At 40.9% G+C, this 15454-nt stretch overlaps 1 protein-coding gene across 1 annotated transcript in view; it reads right to left on the bottom strand.

Moving 5' to 3' along the window:
- ATP6V1A (ATPase H+ transporting V1 subunit A) overlaps positions 1-15444 on the bottom strand; it is a 63954-nt gene extending 48510 nt beyond the window's left edge. Inside the window, exon 1 of the mRNA XM_062208248.1 lies at positions 15337-15444. The gene's annotated coding sequence lies outside the window, so the exon portion shown is untranslated. The remainder of the gene's footprint in view (positions 1-15336) is intronic.
- Positions 15445-15454: the final 10 nt, after the last annotated feature.

The raw sequence follows: 15454 nt of genomic DNA, 5'->3' as shown, positions 1-15454 counted from the left end.
TTCTTTTTCTTAATTTTATTTATTTACTTTTATCTTTGTTTCAAAGAGAGACAGTGAGATATATCTTCCACCCATTGCTTCACTCCCTACACATAAACAACAGTTGGCGCCAGGGAATCTATGTTGTGGTGTAGCAGGTTCAGCCTCTGCCTCTGACACCAGCATCCCATGTGGGCACTGGTTTGAGACCTGGCTGCTCCACTTCCGATCCAGCTCCCTGCTAATGCACCTGGGAAAACAGTGGAGGATGGCCCAAGTCCTTGGGCTCTGCATTCACATGGGAGACCTGGAAGAAGCTCCTGGCTCCTGGCTTTGGAGTGGCCCAGCACTGGCCATTGTGGCCATTTAGGGAGTGAACCCGTGTATAGAAGGTCGGTCTCTCTCTCTCTCTCTCTCTCTCTCCAACTTTGCCTTTCTAATAATAAAAAAATGAATCAAAAAAAAAAAAAAAAAGTTGGGGCTGGGTCACAGCAAAGTCAGGAGCCCTAAACTCAGTCTGGGTCTTCCACATGGCTGGCAGGAACCCAAATAATTAAGCCACCACCTGCTGCCTACCGCTGTGTACATTAGCAGGAAGCTGGAATCACAGCAAAGATAAGACTTAAGCCCAGGCTTTCTGAAAGGGGATGTGGGCATGCCAAATAGCATCTTCCCCACTATGCCAAATGGCTGCCTTTTCTGCTTTTTAAAAAGCCAATGTTAAGGAGAGAAAAATATAACAATGAGTAATTTCGTTTTCTTTATTCCACTGTTATATGCAAAGGAGTGAGTGGCTGACTTTATGGCACAGTTAAGCCACCACCTGCAACACCAGCATCCCGTATGAGCGCCATTTTGAGTACTGGCTGCTCTGCTTCTTATCCAGTTCCCTGGTAATGAGCCTGGGACAGTAGAAGATGGACCAACTGCTTTGGCCCCTGTAATCACAGAGGAAACCTGGGTGAAGGTCCAGCCTCCTGTTCCAGCCTGGCCCAGTTCTAGCTATTGCAGCCATGTGGTGAGAGAACCAGCAGATAGAAGATCTCTCATCTGTCCCTCCCCTCCCTCTCTAACTCTGCTTTTCAAATAAATAAATTTTTTTAAAGTGGTTACAAATATTTGTATATTCCAAAACCACCTTTTACCACACATTTCAGAATAAGACAACTATGAAAACACTTTAAAGTGTAAAATTCCAAGCACATTTGTCCACTCTTGATGTTTTAATATATTTAAATGCTGATCTCAAAGCAGTGCTCAGGCTAATGCAAACAACCAAACAACCAAAGTCTTTGTCCCTAGAAGGAATTTGCTCCTCAAGGGAAGAGCTCATCAGGAGTAGTTATAGACATACAAGAGTCTATTTAATTTCTTTATTCAAAAAAAGATTTATTTATTTATTTGAAAGACAGAGACACAGAGAGGCAGAGGTAGAGGCAGAGAGAGGGAGATCTTCCATCTGTTGGTCCATTCCCCAAATGGCCACAACAGAAAGAGCTGAGATGATTTGAAGCCAGGAGCCAGGAGCCTCCTCCTCTGGGTCTCCCATGTGGGGACAGGGGTCTAAGGACTTGGGTCATCTTCCTCTGCCTTCTCAGGCACATCAGCAGAGAGCTAGATTCGAAGTGGAGCAGCCAGGACTCAAACCAATACCCACATGGGATGCCAACACTAAGTCTATTTAATTTCTTTTTTTTTTTTTTTTTTTGACAGGCAGAGTGGATAGTGAGAGAGAGACAGAAAGAAAGGTCTTCCTTTTGCCGTTGGTTCACCCTCCAATGGCCGCTGTGGCCAACGCATCGTGCTGATCCGAAGCCAGGAGCCAGGTGCTTCTCCTGGTCTCCCGTGCGGGTGCAGGGCCCAAGCACTTGTGCCATCCTCCACTGCCTTCCCGGGCCATAGCAGAGAGCTGGCCTGGAAGAGGGGCAACCGGGTCAGAATCCGGCACCCCGACCGGGACTAGAACCCGGTGTGCCGGCGCCGCAAGGCGGAGGATTAGCCCGTTAAGCCACAGCACCGGCCTGCATATTCCCTGAAATCTTAAGAACTTCTGCATTCTATTCTATCTCGTACTGCAGATTTTTAAAGAAGAATGTGATGATGCTTCCTTCCCATAAATAAAAGAAAAAGTACTCACCAAGTAGACACCTTATGATTGGTTACTTGATAACCAAGTAGGGTTAAGCACAGAGCAGTTTGATAAGCATGGTCATACAACATACTGATTTGTTAATAGCTCATCATTATCTATGACAATAGTCAAAATAAAAATATTCCATTAAAATCTTCTGCTTCATCTTAAAATACCTATGCCCATGTGAATAGGGGTAGGCTTTTAAAAATGTTAAAAAGATAACCTCCTAAAATATGACTTTTAATAAGCTAACTACATAGCAAGTTAGATTACGTTGAAAGTTACTTTTATCTTAAATCTCCATGAGATAAGGACCAAACCATATGAATTAGTGCTACATAAAACAGTTTTATAGGGTACTTAATAACTTGTTGTTCAATGATTCTTGTGGTTGTCAATTATTTAAAACAAAATACAGGCTGCATGCTTTCATCAAAATTGTATGGTATACACGGCTGCATGCATAAAATCAACTCAGTAATAACATAAAATTTACATTTCGCTGTGTGACTCCTATCTAGTTTAAGGATAAAAAAAAAAAATGCAAAACCAACTTACAACTAAGATCCCTTTAGACACAAGCTAGGTCCCCAAATCCCCATATTCGTGACTTTTTAAAAAAACACCCCCGTGCTGTAGAAGAAAAATCCAGAGGGTAGAATAAGCAACCTTCTGAGTTTATGAGTCATCATTCTCCCCCACAGGCACTGCAGAACACTGCAGTGACAAACAACACAGGAGGCTCACTCTTTTCTCCTTTTATAAGGCTCATTCCAAACTGTGACAGGTTAATGTGCTATCCCAAGTAACTTCATTATTTCAAAAACAGTTCTTCTTAGTACCTCAGTCTTAGATGACATGACTTTTGGTACAAGGGGGAGGAAATACATTAAAAGCTAAGGTTCCAGGCCGGCGCCACGGCTCACCTAGCTAATCCTCCGCCTGCAGCGCCGGCACCCCGGGTTCTAGTCCTGGTTGGGGCACCAGATTCTGTCCCGGCTGCTCCACTTCCGATCCATCTCTCTGCTATGGCCTGGGAAAGCAGTGGAAGATGGCCCAAGTCCTTGGGCCCCTGCTCCTCTGTGCGGGGCCCGGAGGAAGCTCCTGGCTCCTGGTTTCAGATTAGCGCAGCTCTGGCCATTATGACCAACTGGGGAGCAAATCAGCGGATGGAAGACCTCTCTCTACCTCTCCTTCTCTCTCTATAACTCTGACTTTCAAATAAATCTTTTAAAAAAAAAAGGCACAAAGTACTAACAGTATGACTACTGGAAGGACATAATGCTTACACAGAATAAATAATCACTTTTGCTTTTACTTCTTTTTTTTTTTTTTTTTCTTTTTCTTTTGACAGGAAGAGTGGACAGTGAGAGAGAGAGAGACAGAGAGAAAGGTCTTTCTTTTGCCGTTGGTTCACCCTCCAATGGCCGCTGCGGCTGGCGCATCTCGCTGATCCAAAGCCAGGAGCCAGGTGCTTCTCCTGGTCTCCCATGGGGTGCAGGGCCCAAGGACTTGGGCCATCCTCCACTGCACTCCTGGGCCACAGCAGAGAGTTGGCCTGGAAGAGGGGCAACCAGGACAGAATCCGGCACCCCAGCTGGGACTAGAACCTGGTGTGCCGGCGCCGCAGGTGGAGGATTAGCCTAGTGAGCCGCGGTGCCGGTCTGCTTTTACTTTTAATAAACTATTTACAACTAATAAGAGTTGTTACAAGAAAAACTACATGGCCTCTGAGGACATGATAAGACAGCCCTAATTTTGGGACCACCACAGGAGATACAGATTAATCCTTAACCAAACTCGTTTTAGTCTATTTTAAAAGAATGTATGTGACTATGAATAAGACTGTGGGGGTACCCTTTAGTCATCAAGTTCAGCAAATCCTGGGAATTTCCACAACCTACAGCTCAGAAGTATAGAAATCAGTTATGCTCTGAAATACTTACTCATCTCTATTTTTGGAACAAGACTTAAGGATCTATCAGATTAGAATATCTTGGGTGAAGATATAGGAAAATCCTAAACCCTATCTTGAATGAACTTTTGTGCCATAAGACTTAGACAGGTTTGTTGTCTAAGACTTGGGCTCCATACTAGCATTTTGGATATCAGAGTTGCTACAGTTTAATGGCTCCTTTGGAGGATGAACATAGAGGGAATTATTTTCTGTTGTCTCATACTGCTCTAAGGTACAATTAGTTTATAGCCAAGAATTATTATTGACAGCCTACTTTATCTCTATTTACAGCTACTTCCCCAACCCTCTCCATCTTCACAGAAGCATCTTTTGGTGGATGAGATCCTATTCACAACATACTGACAACAGCAGACCCTAGAAACCCACTTTCAAGCACTGCAGGTAGGCTGCCATCCAAGCAAGCACAGTCTGTGTTTTAAGTGCCTGTTTTGCTTCACTTTAAATAGTTTGGGGTCTGTTAGCCTGCTTCTTAGATTCATAGTAACAGATATTGGAAATTTCCCTTCTTGAACAAATGAAATAGAAGACACTTTAGTGTGTTATACTAAAAATAATAAACCCCTGTCTGATTTTGCACCATCAAAACCAGGACTCGTGGGTTACTGAAAACTTATTTTTCATAATACAGTTATCCCTATACTTAGCTACCACACTCCTAATGTTCATATTGATTGATTGACAATCTGATTCCCTACTTATAACTATTTGAAAGCTCTTACATAATTGTTTTGGCACATAAAATCTGCAACTTTCACACTGAACAATTATGACATGTTACTCTTCTAGTAACATAATTCAAACTTCAATTAATAGAATTCCAATGTATAAATCACATGAGGAACATTTCAAGTTACACCTAGAATACTGTTATTTGAGAGTAACAAGAGTTCCAAAGCATGTCCTGTACCTTAAGAAAATTAATAATTTTATTTATTTGAGAGGAAGAGAGAAAGAGACAGAAAAGGATTTCCTACTTGCTGATTCACATTCAGATTGCCACAGATGGTCCTGATGGGGAGTTTAAACTGGAAGTCAGGAATTCCATCTAGATCTCTCACAAGTGGCAGGCACCCAGCTACTTGAACTACGACCTGCTGCCTCAAAGGGTATGCATTAGTAGGTAGTAGGAAGCAGGAATTGGAAGCAGATCCAGGACTCCAACTAAGGTACTCCAATACATTATATGGGTGTCCCAAGCAGTGTCTTATCCACCAGGCCAAACATCCACCTTAAGTGCCTCATTCTTAATACTAACATTGTTACACTAATTCCCATCAATCACATTATGGTAGATCACTACAGTTCAGGGATACTGGGAATGTCAAAGCCATTCATCTATTCAGTCTTTGAAAGACTCAAGCTAAATGGCAGATTTCAGCTAATTATTAATGACAGAGTTGGTCAGCATTGTGGCACAGCCAGTTAAAGCCCCAGCCTGCAGTGCCAGCATCCCATATGGGCGTCAGTTCGAGTCCCAGCTGCTTCACTTCACTTCCGGCATCCCATATGGGCGTCAGTTCGAGTCCAGCTCTCTGCTATGGCCTGGGAAAGCAGTAAAAAATGTCCCAAGTCCTTGGGCCCCTGCATCCGCATGGAAGACCTGGAAGAAGCTCCTGGCTCCTGGCTTTGGATCAGCTCAGTGCTTTGGATCAGCGCTGGCCATTGAGGTCATCTGGGGAGTAAACCAGCAAGTGGAAGACCTCTCTCTCTCTCATGCTCTACCTCTCTTTGTAACTCTGTGTTTCAAATAAAATAAATCTTTAAAAAAAAGGACAAAGTTGGCTTTCTGTGCCTCCCTAAATTGAAGATCCATTTGTAAATACCTACTAGACTTCCAAACTTCCAAATGCACCTGTCCTCTGATCCAGCTGCTCCATTTCTAGTAATTTCTTATATGTATACAAAATGTCCTATTAACAAAATATTCACTATAGCCATTTCTTAGTTTCTTATGCAAAAGATTGGGATGTCTATTAAAATGGAGAGTAAAGAACAAGGTAGTATGGAAGGCAGTATGCATAAGTGGTTCTGACATTTATCTCTACAGACTCTTGTTTCAATTAAAAGTAATGATTTTTTTTAAATCTTGAGTTTTACCACTTATGACCTGTGTGTGTGACAATGTTGCTATTTAATAACCCTATGCCAAATATTCCTCATGTATTAAATAGCGGTAAGAATAGATCCATCTCATAAGATTGTTGTGAGGTTTCCATGGGACAATACAACTAAGGTATTAAGCAAAGTGCACAGGAGCAGGTGCTGTGATGCAATGGGTTAAGCAGACATGTGGGACATCCGCATCCCATATGGAATGCCAGTTCCAGTCCTGGCTATTCCTCTGCCAATCCAGCTCCCTGCCAATGTGCCTGGGAAGCAGTGGATTATGGCTCAAGTACTTGAGTCCCTGACACTCACAAGGGATACGCTGATGGAGCTCCTGGCTCCTGGTTTTGGGGGAATGAACCAGTGGATGAAAGATCTCCTTTTCTGTCTCTCTCTGTCACTCTGTCATTCAAATATGAAATAAATAAATCTTTAAATGGAAAAAAAAAAAGAATGAGATAGCTTTAACTATCAATGTGGAAAAATCTTCCACGTAATACTGTTAAGTGAAAAACTGTAAGGTCCACGAGATGTTACTACTTGTGGATAAATACATGGAGAAAAATAAAAATAGGGGGAGATAGAAGGGAGGGGAAAGAGAAAATATATCTATAAAAATACTTGCTTGCTTTACTTGTGTATGTATTATCTACTTCATTAGAAATACAGTTGAATGACTCATTGAATGCTAAAACAACTGAGCCAAGTAATAAAACTATAATATATCTAATTAACTGAGCAAGTAATGATGTTTACATTGCTCATATGTGCCAGCTGTTATTCTAACCATTGTTCTTATACCACTAATTTAACTTTCACAACAACTTAGTATTACTTTTCCTTAAAGCTCAGAAAAATGCAATACAGAAAGTAAAGAGTAACTCCCCCAAAGTCACACTGCTAGGAGGCACAAGAACCAGACTAGTCCCATAGTTTGGTGCCAGTACTGCAAAATTCTCTAAAAGGACTGAATTCATGCATTAACTAATTTCAAATGCTTTTGATTTTGCTTCTTTACAGAAATTCTTTTAAGTTTTCCTACAGAATGTTAATCCTATAATTATTTTACCCACCAAATCCAGATGTGAACTCTTATGATTCTGTCACATGATTAAGTCAGAAGACAGATACTTCTACAACATGCTCTAAATAGCTCCAAAGCAGAAAGCATTTCTGGAGCATTTAATTTCTATATCAAATATAAAATGTAAATTGTAATTCCATCTGGTAATGCTTATCATTTTCTGGTACATTTACAATGATAATTTCTTACTGGATGCCCAAGGGTTATCACATATATGGATTAGGACAATTTCTTCTTAGATGCCTAAGACAGAAAAATAATCATTTCTAGCCATTTTAAATAATGTTTTTTCCCTTTTGTAAATTCTTTCTTTTCCCTACCTGGTCTTTTATTTCTTTTTCAAAGTAGATGCTTTTATTTTTCTCTAACTATAGAAACATGTAATGTAAACATATAATGTAGAAAAGCATATGTAAGTAAGCAAAAATAATCTGGAATGCCAATCTATCCACCTTAAGAAACGACTAGACATTTAGATGGCCATCCTTTCCTGTGATTCATCACCCACACAGGCAAGCAGAAACACCACTTGCTTATGTGAATGTTAATGTCAATACTCTGCCGCTTTGTCTCTTTTCTTCCTTTCCTTTCCTGCTTGTTTCCTCCCTATCACGTTGACAACTGTATAAGCATATATAAAATTCATGTTGTTTTTCAACTGGTTTTATACACATAGGATCTCATTATTTACATTTCTCTGTACCTTGTCTTTCTCACTTAAGACACATGATGGAAATCCTTCCAAGTCACTGGTATTTAACTCCTACCATTTAATGACTTCATAGCATTCCTTAATACGCCTTGCACAATTTATATAATACCCACATTGACAGACAGTCCCTTTGTCCTTGGTTTTTGCCACTACAAACACTGTTGCAATCAACACTCATTTACACACCTGCTTATTTACTGGTGTCTTTATTGCTAACAAAAGACTCGTTGGAGCACCATTGATAGAGAATGTACATATTTTCAATACTGACAGACTGCCTGTTTAAGAATAATGAAATCTATGGCCAGCGCTGTGGCTCAAAAGGCTAATCCTCCACCTGCGGCGCCGGCACACCAGGTTCTAGTCCCAGTTGGGGCGCCGGATTCTGTCCTGGTTGCCCCTCTTCCAGGCCAGCTCTCTGCTGTGGCCCAGGAGTGCAGTGGAGGATGGCCCAAGTCCTTGGGCCCTGCACCCGCATGAAAGACCAGGAGAAGCACCTGGCTCCTGGCTTCGGATCAGCGTGATGCGCTGGCCACAGCGCACCGCTCACAGCGGCCATTGGAGGGTGAACCAATGGCAAAGGAAGACCTTTCTCTCTGTCTCTCTCTCTCACTGTCCACTCTGCCTGTCCAAAAAAAGAATAATGAAATCTGAAACAACTCACATCTCCTCTAACATTTTGAGAAAATCCTTTCCTGCACATTTTGCTACAGACTTATAATTTTTGCTAATCAATGAAGTAATACTTCATTGTTACTACATCAATTACTAGTAAGGTTACAAATCTTTTCATGTTCGCTGAATGTTGAGATTTCTCTTCTGTGAACCTATATATGGTCACATACTTTATTCATGTTTCTATTGGGTGGACTTTTTCTTAATTTCTAAGAGTTCTTACAAATGAGAACTCTTGGGATGTCCACATTCCATAACAGAGTGCCCGAGTTGGAGCCCCAGCCCCATTTCCAACTCCAGCTTCAGTTCTTCTGCACCCTGGGAGACAGAGGTGATGGCTCAAGTTCTCTAGTCCCTGAAACCCATGAGAGAGACCTGCATTGAGTTCCTGGCTCCCAGCTTCAGCCTCATTCAGTCCCGAATGTAGTGGGCATTCAGGTAAACCAGCAGATTACTTTTTTAAAAATTAGATAAATGTTTTAAATATTTTACCATTTACATTTAAACCTTACTCCACCTGAAATCATGTACTGGCTCAATTTTATCATCTTCTAGATGTATAAGTTCAATCAATCAATATATATATATATATATATATATATGCCTTTTCCTTCAATGAATTATCATTTTGTTATGTACTAAATTTCCAAATATAATATGATTTACTTCTGCTTTTTTAATATTCTGGTACACTTACGTAACTAAACCTAAAATATATCTAAATCTAACAAATTCAATTATTAAGTTTATACAAATAAGTCAAAATATTTTCACTTAGATATCCAATAAAGAGGAAAGAAATACTTAGATGTCTTAATTTTTCATATCAAATTTAAATTTTTACAGAGTACAGATACAGAAATTCCCATGTACAGACTGTATAGTAACAAATTTTAAATGTTTTTTTCTTAATCTAGAAATAGTTATTTTGCTGCATTTTCTTCCAACTTTTCACATATGTAATCACTACTGCAGATATCCTCTTTCTTCAGGTATTTTCCAATTTAATTAATCTCCTCTATTGCATCATAAGTTTTCTTAAAAAAATTAAGATAGGAAACAACTGCAATAAAACTTAAGAGTCCAATTGCTTTTCACTAATCAAGCACATCTGGAGTTCCTCTGCATCACATCACACACCACTCACTTCATTTTCAATGAAATATAGACATCATTTTTCAGGAAAGAAAATATGGCATGTTGTAGGTATAATTAAAAAAAAGATTTTATTTATTTATTTGAGAGGTAGAGTTACAGAGAGAGAGAGGGAGAGACAGAGGGAAAGGTCTTCCATCTGTTGGTTCACTCCCCAAATGGCCACAACGACTGGAGCTGAGGCTGATCTGAAGCCAGGAGCCAGGAACCTCCTGTGGGCTTCCAAATGGGTGCAAGGGCCCAAGCACTTGGGCCATCTTCCACTGCTGTCCCTGGCCATTAACAGAGAGCTGGATGGGAAGAGCAGCAGCAGGGACCAGAACCAGCGCCCATATGGGATGCTGGTGGCACAGGTGAAAGATTAACCTACTGTGCCGCAGCACCAGCCCCGGTATAATTTCTTAAAGTTTATCATCAAAAGAATAGCTGATTCTACCAACAGTATTAAGAATCAAAATTTTATTGCAATTAAGTTATAACAATGATAAATTATGATAAAAATATTATATAAGAATAAAGTGTTTCTAAAATTCAAATCTAAAAATGTCAATTTTTAATTTATTTTAAAAATTTATTTATTTATTTGAAAGAGAAATAGAGAGAGACAGAAAGAGAGAGTCTGTTCCAAAACATCAGCAACAGCAAGTGCCAGGCCAGGCCAAAAAGAGGAATCAGGAACTCCATCTGGGTCTCCCACATGGGTGGCAGGGGCCCAAATACTTGGGCTATCTTCCACTGGGTTCCCAGGCACATTAAAATCAAGCTGGATTGGAAACAGAGCAACGAGGACTTGAATCCAGATTGTAGATATGGGATCCTGGCATCACAAGGGGCTTAACCTGCTGCATCACAACACCAGCCTCCCATTTTTAGAAAATGGTTAACCACAGTTGTGAAATTTATTAAGTAGAATTAACTACAAAAAACTAAATAGAAAGAGGAATCTACATGTAAAAAATTGGATGATTTTATCCATAGTACCAATAGTTTCAGTTAATGGCTAGTTTCAGGTAAAAATAAGGATGTTACTATGAAGATAAACATCCATTTCAGATGTCTTTACATACAGACATGCATATATCTTATAATCAAGTATTCACATAATGTACATATATAATGTATAAGTACTACATATAAAAGAAAATACACTTATAGAAACCTAAGTCTAGGGGCTGGCACTGTGGCACAGCAGATTAAAGCCCTGGCCTGATGCCGGCATCCCATATGGGCACCGGTTCTAATCCCGGCTGTTCCTCTTCTGATCCAGCTCTCTGTTATGGCCTGGGAAAGCAGTGGAAGATGGCCCAACTCCTTGGGCCCATGCACCCACGTGGGAGACCCCGAGGAAGCTCCTGGCTCCTGGCTTCAGATTGGCGCAGTTCCAGCCATTGTGACCATTTGGGGAGTGAGCCAGTAGACGGGAAGAGCTCTGTCTCTACCTCTCTTTGTAATTCTGTCTTTCAAATAAATAAACAAAAAAAATCTTTAAAAAAATACTTAAAATTTTTAAATGTAATGATTAACAAAAGATCCTGTTCTACAGTCTGTGCAATTACAATATATTTCTATAAATCACAGAAGAACTGCTTCCTTAAATGCATCCTACAAATAAATGACCACAAGCTTTGGAAAATGTTTACTGTATGTAGAAAATACTAAGTGACTGTGGTTGCCAAAGCAATGGACTTTATGTCGGTATTTCTCAGCTCCTATCAATAATTCTGCTTTAGAACTTTGCTGTAAGTACCTTTTTCTTGCTTTTTTTGTTTGTTTGTTAATAGCCTCATTTCATATTCTGCTCCTTGCATCACATATTGGAGTACCTGGGTTCAATTCTCAGCTCTGGTTTCCCAATTCCACCTCCCTGCCAACGTAGACCCTAGGAGGCTAGGTGATGGCTCAGTTCAGTGTGTTACCCCCATCCACATGGGAGACCTGGATTACAATCCTGGATTTCTGCTTCAGTCCCAGACCAGCCAGAGCCACTGTGGGCATTTGGAAAGTGAACCAGCAGATGGGAACTTTCTCTCTGTGTCCTCTCTCTCTCTCTCTCTCAAAAAAAAAAAAAAAAAAAAAAAAAGTCTATTACCTCTTCCCTCCCCTATACTCTAATGCTGTCGGTCAAGAAGGGGTATTAGTCAATTTTGTGGAACGTGTAAGGTCTCCTTTAGAAACTCAGTACAGAAAATCAAAATAAATGTCAGTAAAGTTAATAATAAAAAATTTACAGAAGTAAATATTAAATACTGTAAGACTGTGATCAAATTTAAACTCACTTATTTGACAGAGTAAAGCATGAGGGAACTTAGCTGATATAAGTAAAGTGTCCAACATCCCACAGTTCATAAGTGATAGGGTCAGAAGTTGAACCCAGTTCTCTAAAACTAAGAAATTCTTGTAAAGTCTGCACTATATTACCTTACAGTCACATACCACTTAGTTCTTAGAATACTATCTTATAGATTATTATCAAGGTTATCTTATTCAACTTCACAACATCTGCAAGAGAAGGGTTCCTAAGCATCAAACCTGTAATCTCCTACGACCAGCTTTGCTTACAAGGGTATGGAACTAAAGTGGCTGAGCTGAATGAAGATCCTCTGACTTCCAGTATAGCACTCATAGTAGCTCATACACAATCACTTTTTTCACTGAGCACAACTCACTCCTCTTTCCTTCCTTCCCATATTTGAATGATAACCATACCTGTTATTAAATACACATATATGAAGTGAAAATAAGTTGGCCACTGTATTAACAATGTTCATTTCAGGTTTATGTTTATTCCATTGACTATATATTGGAAGGTTATCATTAACAAGTGGCATTTCAAAGCTTATGTCGACTGCACAACCTTAGAAGGTACAAGGAACTGCAACAGTTAAAATGGTTTCATCTCCTTGTCTAATTGTCCAACACTCATTCAATAAATAATTTACTAAATACCTATCAGGAACTTCAGCATTCTGGTGTTGAAGACACACAGGAAAGACACTGCACTTGAACCCCTAAGATCTTTATGGTTAACTGAAAATAAGGCCACAGACTGCAAGCTGCTGGAAGTGAAAAGAGAACAGAAAATACTATGCAATAGTTGACAGAACTGAGTGGCTGGCTACCTTTGCTCAAGGGGAAGAAAGCATTCTCAGTGGTGGAGATCATCTGTAAAGGCAGTGAAAACAAGACCTCACAGGAAGAGAACCAGAGCCGTCAGGGGCGCTAACACAAAAGCCCTATGTGCTCCTGAGTGGTGGACTACAGCACAATGTTCTATATAAATGTTAGGATTTTAACATATAACACTCATAGATAAAGCTACTCTAAGAAATGTCTTCCAAGCTTCAAGGCCTGTGTGTGCGCATGCGCAGGTTTTCATTGTGTATGTTAAAGCTCTTTTCCCCATTCAGTCTCAGAAGCAATGTAGTCACCAATTCCTGCTGCTCATCTGTCAGATTTCCTCAGTGATCTCCATTACTGCTTTCATAAGTTCCCTAAAGTTGGAGAAATTGTGAAGTAAAACTGCAAACTCATCCAACCTCTTCAATACTGACATTTCACCCCGCTAGGACTCAATGCTTTGTAGCTGGCTTTTCTCTCTCCCATTTTGGTTTCACCCAGTCAGGACTGGTTTGGACTACCACAGTGCTCAAGGAGCTATTTGGTAGAAGGTCACCTGGGCAATGAAGCAACACTTCCCCACCCCCCTCCTCTCCTCTAGAGATCAGGAAACCTCACTCTGGGAAAAAAAACTCATTAATAAAATTGTATTTGCATCTGCAGAAGGCATGCCTAATAAACATTTCAATAGATAACTGTCATTGTCCAGTATGAACCATAAGTACAACATGCTAAAACTGTTGCTTTTTCCTCTTCTGTTTTTTGTTGTTGTTTTTGTTTTCAAATCTGTGCTTATTAGAAAGGCAGAGAGAGAGGGAGAGAGCTTAACCTCTGTGCCAAACACCCACCCTCAGTAATCTTCTTTAATACTTGAAGACAGCAAGATCTTCAAGATTGTGTATTTCCAATAAGGAGCACCAAAAGGCCAGTTTTTCTATGGTGAATTTAATAACAGTTTATTAAAAAGAATTTGGAAGATACACAAAAAATAAAATTAAGTCAGTCACATCCACCAAAGATGATTCCATCTTCCTCATTTCTCAGCTGTCTTTCTAATGGATTCTTCAGTTTCACTGGTTAGAAAACTGCCAGATTTAGCTGAGAATATGAAGTTTTCATTCTAATTAAAAATATAATTTAAAAAAAATCAAGTCTGTCATTTTTATTACGCCTTTCTATTTAAAAGAAACAAGGAGCTTTCTGAGTTGGTAGTACAAATAAAAGACTTTAACCCAAAACTGAAAAACATTCTTCCCTAAAGCATTCTGTTTGGGGTCAAAACACTGTCTACCACATTACATGCAAAATAGGTTGGGCAAAATCCTAGGCAAAACAATTTCTGTATGTCCACAAAATATTATTCATCAAAATAAGAGGTCATTTGGAGTTTTACAAATGGAGAAAGCTAAGGAGAGAGAAAAGCGCTTTTTAACACACATATACCACAAAGCTAGTCCAGGAATTGACTGGGAGTGGCAATTAAGTAGGATTTTAGGGAAGAACAGGGAAAAAAAAAAAAAAAAGGTTGACAGAAGCAGAAAACATAAAGTCAACAATATCTAGACTTAGTCTTCTTACCTTTAAGTTTATAGTCAAACAAATCTGGTTTACTTTTATTTCCAGCCCGTTCCGTTTCCCTTGCAGGGAAACGCAGGCACTTTTCCATAAGCTATCCTGAGCCTCCCGCGGACGACGCTGCAACACCATCTTTCAACGCCTCCCCATTCAATCGAGAATGTCGCAGTCCCAACACTCCCTGCTTGGGAGCTAGTTATGCCTTCGACCGTCCTCGTTCCCCCTTCCAGGCCCACCCGAAGCCTAGAAACACCTACAGAATCTCTCTTGCGAGGATGTCAGATAAAGATCCTGAGAATTACTGAGGAAGCACATTCAGAGGGAAGCTTTCGCGTGACTCCGCAGTGAGGGCCACAGCAGTGACAATCCCTCCCAAGCCTGTCTCGCAGGAGACGCCTCTGCCTCCAGGGTTTTTCCAACGTTCCAGCTCCCCAGCCCCGGACGAGGGCCTTGACTAAAGAATGAGCTTTGGGGAATGGGGACCCGGTGGCAGTGCAAACCTCCCCTCCCCCGAAGGAATGGATGAACCAATTCTACTACACGGAGCCCCAAAGATTCCGAAGAGGGTACGATAATGACCGCATTCACTCCCAATCCAGGAAAAAGTGGACACCTCAACCTCCAGCTCGTGGGGGCGACCACAGTAGGAGGGATGGGAGGGCAGGGGTCAGGAGACATGGAGAAATAAGCTCCCTGCCAGCGCAGAGTGACAGCGGGAAGGATGAGCCGGGCAACGGAGGCCGCTGTTCACACTCCCTCTTCTCCCTCCTGCCACCCCCTGGGCTGTCCCCACCGGTCTCCAGTTACCGGTCGCCGCTCACCTGCTGGGGCGCGAGGTGCACAAGCAATACGGATCACCGACCCAGAGGCTCTGTCACTGCGGGAGGGGAAGTCTTCAGCTGCGGGGGAGGGGCGGGCCTAACCATTCACGTGACCTCG

Source organism: Lepus europaeus, chromosome 2 (genome assembly GCF_033115175.1).
Source record: "Lepus europaeus isolate LE1 chromosome 2, mLepTim1.pri, whole genome shotgun sequence".
NCBI lineage: Eukaryota > Metazoa > Chordata > Mammalia > Lagomorpha > Leporidae > Lepus > Lepus europaeus.
This window is presented reverse-complemented; position numbering and strand designations above follow the sequence as displayed.